The 14618-nt window shown below is 40.0% G+C and overlaps 1 protein-coding gene across 1 annotated transcript in view; it reads right to left on the reverse strand.

Moving 5' to 3' along the window:
- LOC126407501 (USP6 N-terminal-like protein) overlaps positions 1 to 14209 on the reverse strand; it is a 49685-nt gene extending 35476 nt beyond the window's left edge. The window contains exon 1 of the mRNA XM_050072484.1: positions 13900 to 14209. The gene's annotated coding sequence lies outside the window, so the exon portion shown is untranslated. The remainder of the gene's footprint in view (positions 1 to 13899) is intronic.
- Between the last annotated feature and the right edge of the window lie 409 nt (positions 14210 to 14618).

A 14618-nucleotide genomic window follows, 5' to 3' on the forward strand; every position in this document is an offset into this window, starting at 1 on the left:
AGCACAGAGAAGCAGTCAGAGCTACAGGCTACAGTGAGGCTGAAAACAGAGTTCATATGACGTTTTTCGAAACAACTTTTTATGTTGCGGCTGCAACACACTTGGATCACTACGGATGAGCAGTATGGAGATACTTTGTGGATTCAATTTTGTGTTCTTGGTCTTGGACGTTAGTCTCGGGCGCCGTATGCCATTAGGTGTGCTGGCCACTCCCCTCGCCGATCTCTGCAAGGGATGTGAGGACTCTAAAACTTCACCAGGGCCTCCATTGGCGTATGGGTGAGTAGATAATGACTGAATTTTCATTTTTGGGTGCACTATCCCTTTAAATCTCTAGGAGGAGTTTGTTAAAGTGCAGCACCTGCAGGCTAAATGGTGAAAAATGCATTAAAATTGCACAGTAAATTCAAAATGGCCAACTTCCTGTTTGGTTTAGGTCATGGCACCAGGAGATGTTTTTCAAGGCATGGAATGTTGCATGTGCCTACCTAATTTAGTACATCTAGGAAATGTACCATGAGGGCTACTTTGCTGAAATTTTGTAGGGGTGCTGTTGAGCCATTCTGCCAAACCAATGGGCAAGACCCATAAAACAGATACATTTTCACTACTTATAACCCATGTACAAAGTTTCATAACTTTTCAAGCACCTTTAGCCCCTCAAAATATGTGATTCATTAGCATAAATAATAATAATTCCTTGCATTACAATAGGGTCCTTGCACTTGTTGATGCTCAGGGTCCTCGCACCCGTAGATGTGTTTAAGATGTCCCAAACTTGGACTGAAAAATAAAGCTGCTTAAGTCAAAAACTTAAGTTCCGCCCACTACAGCTTATTGGCTAAGTTGGTTTTCAACCAGGACTAACACCAGACCTGTTTGAAATGGCGAATAACATTTGGTCATTGATTCAGAGGTCTGGAAGCAGCGAGTTGAGCAGCGTACTGCAGGTTTTTCTATCAGACAGCCGGAGATGGGTAATCTTAGAGCTCTACCACAAAGCTGTGTGTGTGTTGCAGGCTGCAGTAATATAAGCCCCCTGGAAGTAATCAACCTACAAACTATACCCACCACCCACCAGCCTTGTACATGACATCTGCCTCACACCTACACTAAGGTGCTGTGATAAGAAACCAGCTTTTGAGTTGCCAGAAACCTCTGATGACTCGTCTGATTGTACTTCAGTTACTGATTACTAAAACATTCCAGAATTTACAGAGAAAGGGTATTAGGCTGTTTTGTAGAGAGGCACCCTACAGCTTTCCACTTGCTAAAAGCTGATGAACACTGACTGTACAGTGCAGTACATCTAACAGTATGGCGTGACATGGCATGGCATGGCATGGCATGGTGGGTGATGATATTATAACATCAATCTGGGCCACTCTTGTGTTTTTTACAGCAATGCACACAATCCCAGCCAGAGCCACGGGGTTTGGTGCTAAATCACCTCCAAACAAAGCAGTGAGGGTTTTAATCCTTATCATCTACATTCTCTGTACGGATCAACACCAAGGGCAGGACCCGGAGTGGTAATCTGGACATACAACATGACACGCAAACCATCTGGATTAGGAATATCTCCAAAGCAGGATTATGTAACAAAAGTCTGTTGTTCCCAAAGCAGGAACAAAGAAGAACAAAGGATCTGCAGGCGAACCAGCAGACAGCAGGGTGCTAAAGCTGCACCAAAGACAAGTGATGGGTTAATTTCTAATTTGCATGTTATCTAAAGGCATTAAAGTACAGCAGTGTGGTCCCATAAAGACATAGCTGGTTCAATGGTCTATAACTACAAAAAGCCTCTGGCTGATTTGATCCTATGCACCCCCTATCCAATAAACTTTATTTATCAACACTGAGATGCTTCATCTGTAACATCAGATATTGCTGATCATTTGAGCAGCTGATGATGCGGGATATTTGGCTTAAAATTTAACTGCCTACAGACTGTGCTAACAACAAGAATATCAGTCGCAATCTGTCTTATTGTATGATATCAGTTTTGAAACATGTCAAATTGTATAATGAGTCATAGCACGCTGATGGTACCAAAAAAAAAAAAAAAGAAAGACAGAAGCTGGAGCAAGCAGAGACATGTCATGAGTTTCATCCTCACTTTATTCCATTCTCATCAGAGAATTGTCCCAGACTGTGAGTCTGAATGTGGGTTAACCAGGTTGAATAATTCAGTAAGGTGGAAGATTGAGGTCCCGTCTGGTAGACGGTCAGTGACACAGTTAATATTGAGGATGATGGTGGGGTTAGTCGGCTGTTGTTCTGCTGACTGACACATCAGTGAGCCAGATATCATCTGTTCTAGCCTCCTAAAACCCAAGCTTTTGTTTGGTATGCATTTTTAAAATCTCCTTTATATTTGGGATAAAAAGGACCTGATAAGTATAAAAACTGAGAATTGCCTTTCAACAGGAAGTAGTTTTTGAAAGAAATGATGTCCTTAAACAGGAACAATAGGTCTGTTTTTAATAGTTACAAATGTGTAATGAATTATAAAATTGATTATTTCAATCAGGCAAAAGCAAAATTGCAAACCGTGCATTTGTTCAATGTTTTGTAAGTCTTTGGGTTAGAGGTCACTGTTCAAGTATAAACTGTTCAAATCTGTTCAATGCCTTAACATGCAAAAAAATGCAACATATCTAAATGCAATGTGATATGTTCGATTTGTAACTCTGTATGACTTCCTTACTCCATACTCCAAGCTAGGATTATGCTTTTTGGAACAGTCTGTCACACTTAACTGGCCTTTTTGAAATGCTGTGAAAATACAGTAATAAAGTCTCAATGTCCTCAAATGAGTACTTTGTGTCTTAGCTTGTTACTATTGCTGAAATTGGTTAAATTTGTATGCCATATCAAACTACAAATGTTACTAAGCATAAATAAACGAGTTTCAACCATAAAATTTGTCTTATACGTTGTCCACTTTTCTGTTGGGATCATTTGTAGATTGACTTTGCAGAGATGGCTGTCATCTTGTTTTTACATGGATTAGTGTATTGTGTTTTTTGCTATAGATGGTCAAGTGTCAATGAATGAGGACAAAAGGTCTAAGGTAAGTAGAATGAAGTATAAGGTGTAGTAATCCAACAATGTAATGTTCACCTGTTAGGATGACTGGGTCGTAGGAGGCTAGGGCTGCAACTGATGATTATTTACATTACTGATTACTCTGCTGTTTATTTTTCAAATAACCATGATGGCTTCATATGTCAGGCAAAACCCAAAGATATTCAGTCTACTGAGATATAAATCAGAGCAGAGCAGCAGATGATCACATCTGAGCAGCTGGAACAGGAAAATGTTGTTGTTGTTTTTTGCGTTATAAATGATTAGAGTGTTCAACTGTCAAAACTGTTGTTGATTTACGATCAAACCATCAGCGATTCTATCACACTGAAGTCTGCTGCAGTTTCAAAGTAGGCAAACAAACAAGATCCCCCCATTTCTCAAGATATATCTTTTGGCCGCGACCATCCCAAACATGAGAGCTTTCTGTTTATTAAAAGGCATAAAAAAACACTCCGAAACAACAAAACAATGTGAATGTCATAAGTTCTGATTTAAATTATTTGAACTCTGTATGATTTATTTTTTGTTAACTTGCCTGGAACCCAATTATGTTACAAACACACACACAAAGGGGCGCTAGTGAGCAAGGTATGGAGTAAGACGTCTTTTTCAGACCTCCTGCAGATTCTTCCATATTTTCTATAAAAACAGCTACTTCAGCATCAAGACCAGCCCTAAAGCTCACCGAGGACACCAAAACTCAACGTATGTGGTCAGAATCGAGTTTGTATGGCAGAAAAGCTCCAAAAATACAAATACGGCAGTGATACCAGTGCTCCGCGGCCTACAAGAAACACGAGGCAGCGCACACCTGATAGCCAAGCTCAAACCTCACCCACCCGGAGTGAAAGCCCAGGTATGGCCTCTGAAGAAATGAAGGCAGACATTTTATCTTCCTTGAGAGGAGAAATCTCCGCAGTCATAAGGGAGGAACTTAAAAGCGCACTGGCGGAGGATTTTGACGCCCTCAAATTAGAACTGCAAGCGGTACGGTGCGAAATTAAAAACAACATGGCGGCAATTAGATCAGAAGTTGACCATATGATGGCGGACATTCGGGACGTGAAAGGCAGATTGTCGACATGGTCCGATGAAGTGGCAACGCTACGAACCACGGTAACCAGCCTTCAAAGCCAGGTGACAACTTTAAAAGACCGATGCGAGGACATGGAGGGGAGAATGAGACGGGGTAATATCCGCATCGTTGGCATTGAGGAGCAGCCGGATTCCAACTCCCCCAGAGCGGTCGCCAAAGTTATTAAAGAAGTCCTGCAGATGGACCGGGAGATAAAAATAGACCGCTCGCATCGCGCCCTCGCCCCCAGAAAACCAGGAGACCGACGCCGGGTGATAATTGCAAAATTACACTACGATGGAGACGCTGTGGAGATCCTAAGGAGAGCCAGAAACAGAGCCCCTCTTATCTATAGTGGGCACTGCATCGCCATATTCCCCGACTACACCTCCAGCGTTGCCAGAGCCAGAGCCGCATTTACGGATGTACGAAAGGCGCTGCGAGGACGTCAAGGAGTCAGATACGGACTATTTTACCCGGCCAGGCTCTGGATTTCATACAGGGATGAGGACAAGGACTTTCTGGACCTCCAAAAGGCCATGGAGTATGTTGAAAAGTCAATTGTTCCAGCAACAGAGACTGAAGCCTGAGTAGGCCTATACTTTCACCTGTAACATTACTGGTAACACACTAAGAAGAACTAATGAAGAAGAGTAACTTCCGTCTTTTCACACTATTGATTTGTTCATTACTCTAAGCTATTTCCTGGTAGAATCTCATATGGTGTCTCAAATAGGGTGAGCAGCGCTCCATACACCTAACCTGAACACTTATCATTATTGTTATTTTCTTTACATAAGAAACTACCTGTTCTAATACTTCACAGTTCATATTGTTGTTAGTATTGCCTACTTATCACTATCTGTTTTACTAATATAGACCCACCTTCATAAGAGAAGACAACATTCTTATTTAAATTGCAACGTGTGTAAAACAGATGGCTAGTATTTCACCATGAGAAGCTGTTTGATTTGTATACATCTACTTGTCTGCAGGAGCCTGAATGGCTAACACCTGATACCTTTTTTGTTTTTGTTTTTTTCTTTCCACCTGTTATTTTTCTCCTTATCTTAGCACACTCAAAGCACGGTCAAACTCAAACTAGACTGTGCACTTTTGCTGCTTGCCTTAGTGGCTAGGGACCAGGTCCCACTGTATTACTGTTAATGTTAGTTAATTATAGTTATACTACGTGTTGTGTTCTTCTTGTTCTGATCCTCCTGTTCCCCAAGGGTCCTGCGTTAAATGCAGAAACAACAATGTTATCATTCCTTTTCCCTATCCAGATTTCCACTACTCTTATTGATGTTAAAAATTCTCAGTACAGCTGTAGTAAATATTTGTACTTATTCCACTCCTTCTGGTTTCAATATTGGGCTCCACTCCTCATAACTCGCATGACAAAGTATACTACCCAAGCATGGATTGGTCGTTCCTGCTTGACATCTCCTTCCCCTAGACTGCAATATCAGGGAACTAAGACTTGAACTGTAAATTGTAAGTAATGGACATGCTAAATATTATAAGCTATAATGTCAGGGGTCTTCAAAATCCTGTTAAAAGAAAGAAAATTTTACACCAACTGAAACGAGTCAACTGTCAAATAGCGTTTCTACAGGAAACCCATTTATCTAACGTAGAACATGAAAAGCTAAGGAAATCCTGGGCAGACAAAATATATTATTCTTCACATCGATCGGGCAGGAAGAGGGGAGTATCCATCCTTATACACAGACAAATAAATTTCACAGAAACATCGCTACAAAGAGATACTGAGGGGAGATATATCCTGGTTAACGGACTAATTGATGGCATAGAAGTGTCCCTCATAAATGTATATGCACCCAACGAAGATGATCCTAGTTTCATCACAACACTGTTTACTATGATATTACGATACAGCTCTGGTTTGTTATTGATAGGAGGAGATTTTAACTGTGTGTTGTCGCAACTAATGGACCGACAACCTGCTTCTAAAGCTCCTGCATCCAGAATGAGTAAAGTACTTAAGTATCAATCCATAGAAGCAGGCCTTGTGGATGTATGGAGGAGTAAATTTCCAAGAAGTAGGAACTTCACCTTCTATTCAAGCAGACACACCTCTTATTCAAGGATTGATCTTTTCTTTACACCTAAGGTAGAACTACATAGGATTGCAGACATTGAGATACTGCCTATTACCATCTCCGATCATGCACCTGTTTTATTAAAGTGGGACATAGGCCATAGACCAACATCTAAACAATGGAGACTTAACACATCCCTCCTTGATGACAAGATATTTATCTCCTTTGTCACAGCAGAGCTCAAGAGCTATTTGGATATCAATGCCTCACCTGAAAGAACACCTCTTATACTGTGGGATTGTACAAAAGCATATCTTAGGGGGCGCATTATCTCCTTTACATCTGCTAGAAAAAAGGAGAGGGATGCTAAACAACATGAATTAGAAGATAAAATAAAAGAACTAGAACATAAACACAAGCAATCTGCCTCGACTAGTCTCATAAAGGATTTAAATACAGCTCGCAGAGAACTCAATAGTCTTCTAACAGATAAGATTGAGGGAAACTTAAGATTCACTAATCAAAGATACTATGAATATGGTAACAGGGCAAGTAGATTATTGGCATTTAGACTAAGGAAACAGCAATCATCTAATACAGTACAGAGAATAAAATCACAAGGTGCTTACGTCACAAAACCGGATAAAATAGCTAAATCCTTTGCAGAGTTTTACAAATCCTTGTATAAGAATACAGATACTTGCTCTGATGATGTAAAAATCATAGAGTTCCTAAACCGTATAAAATTGACTGAACTGCCAGAAGCAACAGCTAAGGAGTTGGATGAGCCTATAGAGGAATGGGAGATTAAGCAGGTGATCTCGACACTCAAAAACAACAAAAGTCCCGGGCCAGATGGATATGTTAATGAATTTTACAAAACTTTTAAAGATCTACTGTCTCCCCTGTTGTTAAAAGCATATCATTATGCATTAGAATCTAAAAATATGGCACCATCCTGGACAGAGGCAACCATTGTTGTAATACACAAAGAGGGTAAAGACCCCACTGAATGCCAGTCCTACAGACCAATATCGTTATTGAATACTGATCTGCGTATACTCACAGCAATTTTAGCCAGACGAGTTAACCGGATAATTACCCAAATTATTCATCCTGATCAGACTGGATTTATCACTGGAAGATATTACGGGGATAATTTACGGCGCCTACTAAATATAATATCCCATCAAAAAGACCAGAAAGCAGAATCAATGATTTTATCTCTGGATGCTCAAAAGGCATTTGACTGGGTCTCGTGGCAACATTTATTTCTGACATTAAAGCGGTTTAAATTTAGCCCTACTTTTATAAATTGGATACAAACATTATACTCATCTCCACAGGCGGTTATCAAGGTTAATGGGTATAGATCAGAGAGGTTTACATTGGAACGAGGATGCAGACAAGGCTGCTCTCTATCACCCCTGCTGTTCGCCATTAGCATCGAACCGCTGGCCCAGCTTATCAGAGACAGTGATAATATAAAAGGAATTGTTATAAATACAGAAGAGCATAAACTATCATTATATGCGGATGATGTATTACTTTACCTGACAAAACCAACATCAACAATACCACGCTTAAAGGAATTAATTTCACAGTATGGTTATTATTCAGGATACAAGGTAAATGTGGACAAAACAGAGGCTATGGAGGTCAGCGGCAGGATCTCAGAAGGTACAAAACTTCAGAGTGGATTTAAATGGTCTAAAGAGGGTATTAAATATCTTGGCATATATATTCCCCCCTCTTTACATAATTTGTATGAAGCTAACTATGGTAAAATGATTCGGAGCATTACTAGTGATTTGGAACAATGGGCTGTGCTTCCCCTCTCCTTGATTGGTCGTGTTGGAAGTATCCGTATGAATGTTCTTCCAAGGCTGCTTTATTTATTTCAGATGTTACCTGTAGAAATTCCAAACTCAACTTTTGATAAGTTAGATAAAATAATTTCACATTTCATATGGCAAAAAAAGCGCCCTAGAATTAGACTTAAAACCTTACAGTTGTCTAAACTAGATGGTGGCCTTAAGCTTCCAAACTTAAAATATTACTTCTGGGCTGCACAAATGAAGCCTTTAATAGCATGGATTCAGAACGACACATATACTAGATGGCTTAACATTGAACAAAGTATGAGCCCAGAGCCCATGCAAATTCTACCCTTTCAGATTACTCTTAAAATCTGGAAAAAGATACAATCAGCTTTTGGCCTACCCAAGATAATTTCATCGTTAACAAGTATTGGATTTATGAAGACCTTTACACCTAACAACCTTGATACTGGTTTTAGAAAATGGTCAGACCATAGACTGGTTTATATGCGGCAGTTATTTAATGGTGGAAATCTTAAGACATTTGAACAATTGAAAAATGACTTTAATCTCCCAAGGACAGATTTCTTTAGATATTTACAATTAAGAACTTTCCTGACGACACACAAGGAATGGACAAAACTTATAAAATCTACCCCCATAGAAGAGTTCTTAATAGAAATACAAACAGGGAATAGAGATAAGAAAATAATTAGCAAATTATACCATATATTTTTGTCTATGAATCTACACAACTCCCTACAGATAAAGCAGAGATGGGAAGCGGAAATGAACAAGGTTATATCACAGGATACCTGGAGGCAAGTGTGCACTGAGGCACACCTGGCTACAAATTCTAATACATGGAGGGAATTTAAGTGGAAAATAATTACTAGATTTTTTAGGACACCCGAAATAGTAGCCAAGATGGGCCCAGCTCATTCAAGTTCATGTTGGAGGAACTGTGGAGCACATATTGCTACCCACACTCATATATTCTGGTCCTGTCCTAAATTAGGTGCTTATTGGAGAGAGGTATTTGATGCCCTTGAAGTGGTTTTCCAACAAGATATTTCACGGGAACCTACAGTGGCATTATTGGGAGTGATTCCTGAGGGATTGGAGGGGCGGGCCAAGAAATATTTGTTGAATATATTGCTCACAGCTGCATTAAAGAGTATAACCATTAGATGGCTGAAACCAGATCCGCCCACTTATAGTATATGGATCCAAAAAGTATGGGATCTTTATCAAATGGAGCAAATTACATACTCATTAAGACTCCAAAGATCCATTTTTGCTGTTCGATGGAGCTCTGTTATCCCTTTGTTAATGCAATGAGAATTGCTGCTTGACCCCTCTGTTTGACTTTTGCTCCATACTGCATCCCCCCTTTTCCCTTCTTTTTCTTTTTTTTTTTTTTTTTTTTACTTGTTTGTTTCCTTGCTGTGATGGTTGCTGTTGTCTCTTTGTCCCCCCCTCTCTCTTTACTCTATGCGTCTTGGAGTGGACATTTAATATTTTAAGCATCTGACTAACACTTGAATATGTATAACTGTATTTGGATACAGCTGGAAAGGAAGATAATTGTATGAATATATATTGTACTGTTGTTGACAAAATAAATAAAAATTGAGTTAAAAAAAAAAAAAAAAACACACACACAAAAAATATTCTGAAGTACAGCACGTTGAAATTCACCTGAAATTAATATTCTGTGAACATAATCAATAGGAGCCTTTATAAGCTGATTGTATCATTAGAAAATCACATCAGAATAGTATTTCCCCGTTTAAACAGTACCTCCCCGTATTCATTCTTTAGTGACATTCAGATTCACTGTCCATTCCAATGAGGTAGGGACATAGATTCCCTAAGATTGTACCTTCCATCCATGATGTTTTACTGTCATAATTCTTTCTATAAAGGCAGTCATATTCCCAGAGTGTCCCTTTACATCTTGGAGCTGGTAAGCCTGAAAGAATTTCATTTTTTGGAGAGAGTTTGACTCCCATGACGGTCTTCATGCTTCTGTATTTCAGAGACTTTTCCACTCTAAGTTGTAATCATTTTAAACATCAGTGTCAGTGCCTTTGGGTCACTGAGGACCTCAGACAATTGGATTTTGACATTTTAAATATTCACACAGATACTTGAGGTACTTCATATACTGCATTTAAATGCTGTCAGCCAAGATTTTAATGCATCGTACATTTGGGAAATCTGTTAAAAAGCACAAAGTCAAATCCAACAGTGTCTCAGATCAGCTGCAGAGGTTCATGTAGAAAGGTTGAAGCCTACAAAAGCTTTAAATATAAGCTGTCATCTGAAGCATATGGCAGCGGCTGCATGTGGTCAGCGCACTAAATCACAGAGCAGCTCTGGCAGAAGTCCCAGTAAGAAGGGTGGAGGCCCAAACTGGGGGAGAGCAGAGAAACCGGACTCTGGCTCTGAATTGTACCTGACAGACAGAGTTTCCTCTGGTCCACACACAGGTACTAAGGACACATGTAAAAACTAAATGTCCCTAAATCTACAGATTACATCACAGAGTGAAGACTTGGGATTTGGACTTGAGTCAGACATGTGGTTTATGGCCAGAGGTGGGATGATAAAAGTGGGAAATGCGTCACTTTGTTTTACCTCTGTGAATTCAAGCTGCGAAGGTTGGAAAAACAGCGGTAAAGTGTTTGGCTGCTGAGGCACACCAGGTACCTTTAGTTTTCACAAATTACACCTTCTGATAAAAATCATGCCATGTCAAATCAAAGCTTACTATCTTGTTAAAAGAATATTAAGTGTTGAGTGTGCCAGCAGCTGTGTTCATTGAACATTGTGTAACATCATCAGCAGAAACTGAAAACTTCTGCCTTTTTAACCTGGACCCTATTTTCCCATGTTTCTGTGTCTAAGTGACTGATGGGAACAACGTTTGGTCCAAAGACCATTGACAAAGATTGGAATTTCTTGGCACCTCACAATTCGAATACAAATCAAACGGCTATGATGCAATTAATGATTATCAATGCATCTTTTGGATTTTTTTTTTTTTAATTTTTGATTTCTATGCAGGATGTATTTTTCTCACTGTGCTATTTGCTTATTTTAAAGCATAGTGTATTTGTAATAATCCATAATTCAAATAAACAGATGAATTTGCTTGCATATCGTGTAGTTCTTGTACAGGTCCCTTTTCCCTTTGACTTTACAGAAGCCAACATGCTTCTATACACTTGCTTTTAAGCCAGCGGGTGTCGGTCCGACTGTATCCATCTGCAGTTGCACACGCTCGGCCGTCATCACCAAAACCCAAGAAGCAGCCTAGCTTAGAGCATAAGCACAATGCACGTACTTATGTCAGTTACATTTCACCATCCAGGTGGTTCAGCCATAAGGAGTGTACAGTCTGCTCTTACAGAATTTTGCACCGTGAGTTAAATCGTACACAGTTAGTGACCTGCTTCTGTGTGAATATTAGTGTCTAACATAAATTTGTGCAAAGGTGAAATAAAATGCACTTCTGGGAGTTCTTCTCCTTACCTTATTCTAACAATTTAAACTTTAATTAGCCACAATATGTTCAATAGTTCAATCACATAAAAAAAAAAACTGTTGTAAAATGTGACTCAGTATTTTTATGTTCATATGACAGAAGTAAATGCTCAAAGAACAAAAACGTTATGTTTAACTGACATAACATTCCTGTTCCAGCTAGTCTGGGGCCTTTTAGTGCCTGTTTTGGTAAGCAAACGGAACCAGGGCGAGAGAGACAGGGAATTCGATGGGTGCGCCTTTCCGTCAAAATAAAGGCAACAAGCTAATAAAAATGCGGTGAAACTTTTTAATTTAAAGAATATAATTTACAAGAAAAGCCCCAAGCCATTAAGTTAACCTTTTTCTTTTATTGTATTTAATTGTATTACAAGTTATTGTCACTTTCAGTTGTCTGTTTTATTTAATAGGCACTTGATCCTAGTTTTGTACATTATACCTGTAGTTCGTAAATGCATATTTTCGATAAAGTTTGGGGCAGTGGGGGCGGAAGAGAGAGGAAAACTGCGTGATGCTGGCCATGTAGCATGCTCTATCAACCACAACAACAACAACCACAACCACAACAACAACAACAATATGGTACTAAACCGGAGACAGAAATCGATGGTGCGCCAGAATTTAAAGTTTTACTTTGGTGAGCACTTTTACTTTGGTGAATTTGGTGAATTCCAGATCCGCTCTCTAGACCGGAACCAGAATCCAGACAAAATTCAGAGTGAATGGAAACCAGGCTCTTCGCCGTACATGAAGAGCCTGGTGACGTGAGGCTAGTTCCAACAGCAAAAACAAGCACCCTCAGTGGACGTACATCTACGGTGTGCTATTGCCCCACAGGATAACACTGCAGACTGATTCAGCCCTCTCACTCAATACTGGACCAATTGCATAAATTGTTGTTCCTGTCAATCACTATGACACAAGAACACATGGAAATAGGGTCCAGCTTGAGAAATTACACATTTTCCCTTTAAAATGATTATTTTCTCTCCTATTTAAAATAAGAAATCTCAAATTCTAAATAATAATCAAACACTTGGTGAAGTTACCACTTGATTTGGACTTGTCTGATGAGAGACTTGACTCATGTCCTTGATGAGATTTGACCTTTTAAATAAAATGACAGCTTTAAGTAGAACTTCTGCTGTTTCACTGACATGGCAAGCATTCAGAGACCTGACAGACTTACACTCACAAGGCTTTGAAAGACTTGAGACTTGTCTGAATGACTGGAATGAATTAAAGCTTGACTTGGACAGACTTCAGGGAACACTCTTTGCTCCACACCACCAAAATCCAAAACACTGGGTTGGAATCTGGAGTATTTTACCACAGTGACAAGATAATTAATATTTTCTGTAGTCCTAAAACAATTAGTTGATTATTAAATTAGTTGCTGGCAGAGACACAGTTCTCTGGTTCTAGTTAAGTGGTCTTCTACAATAATAAACTGAATATCTTTGGGGTATGCACTGTTGGAAGACGTGGCCTAGTGCCCTGAAAACATGATGGCTTTTTTGTGCTGATTATTGATGATGAATGTGATAATCATTTGTTGCATAGGGAATTTACAAATAAAGCTTTGTTCACATAAGTTTAATGTGTCAAGTAAAAACAGTTCTGTATTTTCACTAATGCTTCATTCAGGAAAACAAAATAGCTTTTCATTTCTTTATGTCCAATAATGTCATGATAAAAGATACATGAAATTTATGGAAAAATTGACTGGAGCCTTTTTCTAATTCAATAGGACATGTTTTTACTGTTTGCAGAAAACGTGTAATTATCAGCTTCCTACTGACTTTTAAACAATGATATAAAGCACATTTAGGAATTATTTTTTACAGCCGACCTTGGGCTCCCTGCAGCTGCAGCAGCAGTGTGTGTTCTGAGCTCACTACTGCGGCTGTAAATCAGATTTTAGTTGTTAGAAATATTAAGACAACTTCAGTGTGGTTGTGCAGCAGCAGCAGCAGCAGCTGCAGCAGCAGGCCCGACTGCTGCCGCTGCCTCCGCTGCTCCCATCACAGGGACATGTAGCCTACAGCCGGGCGGTGATGGCTGAAGGATGCTCATCAGTCTGCTGATGGTACAGACACATTTAAGTGAGATCCGGGGCTTATTGACACCTCAAAGTATCGTTTTCAGATGGTAAACAAACCCACAGTCTCTGGTGGGATTAGCCGTGATGACGGCGCTACAGCCTCACGCGAGAGCCTTCATTCTAATGAGAATAATAAACAAAGGCAGGATAAATGAGCATAAGAATGGGAATAAATAAGAGTGTGATTACCGTGTTTCTCGGGTGGATTTCTGCGCTATCCGTGCAGTAACACAGCTCCGGTTCCTCTGGGCATTCTCCGGTGAAAGTGCAGCTCCAGCAGAATAAACCACCGGGCTGACAACAATAGCCTCCCTCCGTCAATCCATAGGATATCATCAGACAGCACATACACACTCACGCTCTGTCTCACACACACATACAGAGTGTAGAAGACGTAAAGACAGAGAAGCCCCTCGTCCAGGATCCGAGCAGCAGCGGCGGGGACGCACTGAGCAGGCGCCGCAGCGTGGCACCAGTCAGCCGTGTGTGAGCTGTAAGATCCGGCCTTAAAGAAACACGAGCTCCAGGAGGAGCAGCTACCCCCCCGACACTCATGAAGAAACACAGCGGACAATCAAGGCTTTCCTCTGCCGCCATCTGCTGGAGAGATACGTTGCTGCAGGAACTGGCAATGACGCTCCACAAACCAGCTTTCACACCCGAGCCAGAAGGTGAATTAAACTTTTACTTAAAATAATAGTTCGGATTTTTTTCAAGTCGTGCTGTATGTCGTAGGCCTACTTATCCATAGTCAGTTTATTACATACAGTAGATGTCAGTTGGTAAGCCCTCGATCAGGAGAAGCAGGATGGAGTCTGGCATGCTAAGAAATGTACTGAAACATTGTGAAGTTACACGAATTACGATTAAAGTTTCTCTCATCTTTGAAGGCAATGTGCATCTAATCA

The sequence above is a fragment of the Epinephelus moara genome, chromosome 1, assembly GCF_006386435.1.
Source record: "Epinephelus moara isolate mb chromosome 1, YSFRI_EMoa_1.0, whole genome shotgun sequence".
Lineage (NCBI taxonomy): Eukaryota > Metazoa > Chordata > Actinopteri > Perciformes > Serranidae > Epinephelus > Epinephelus moara.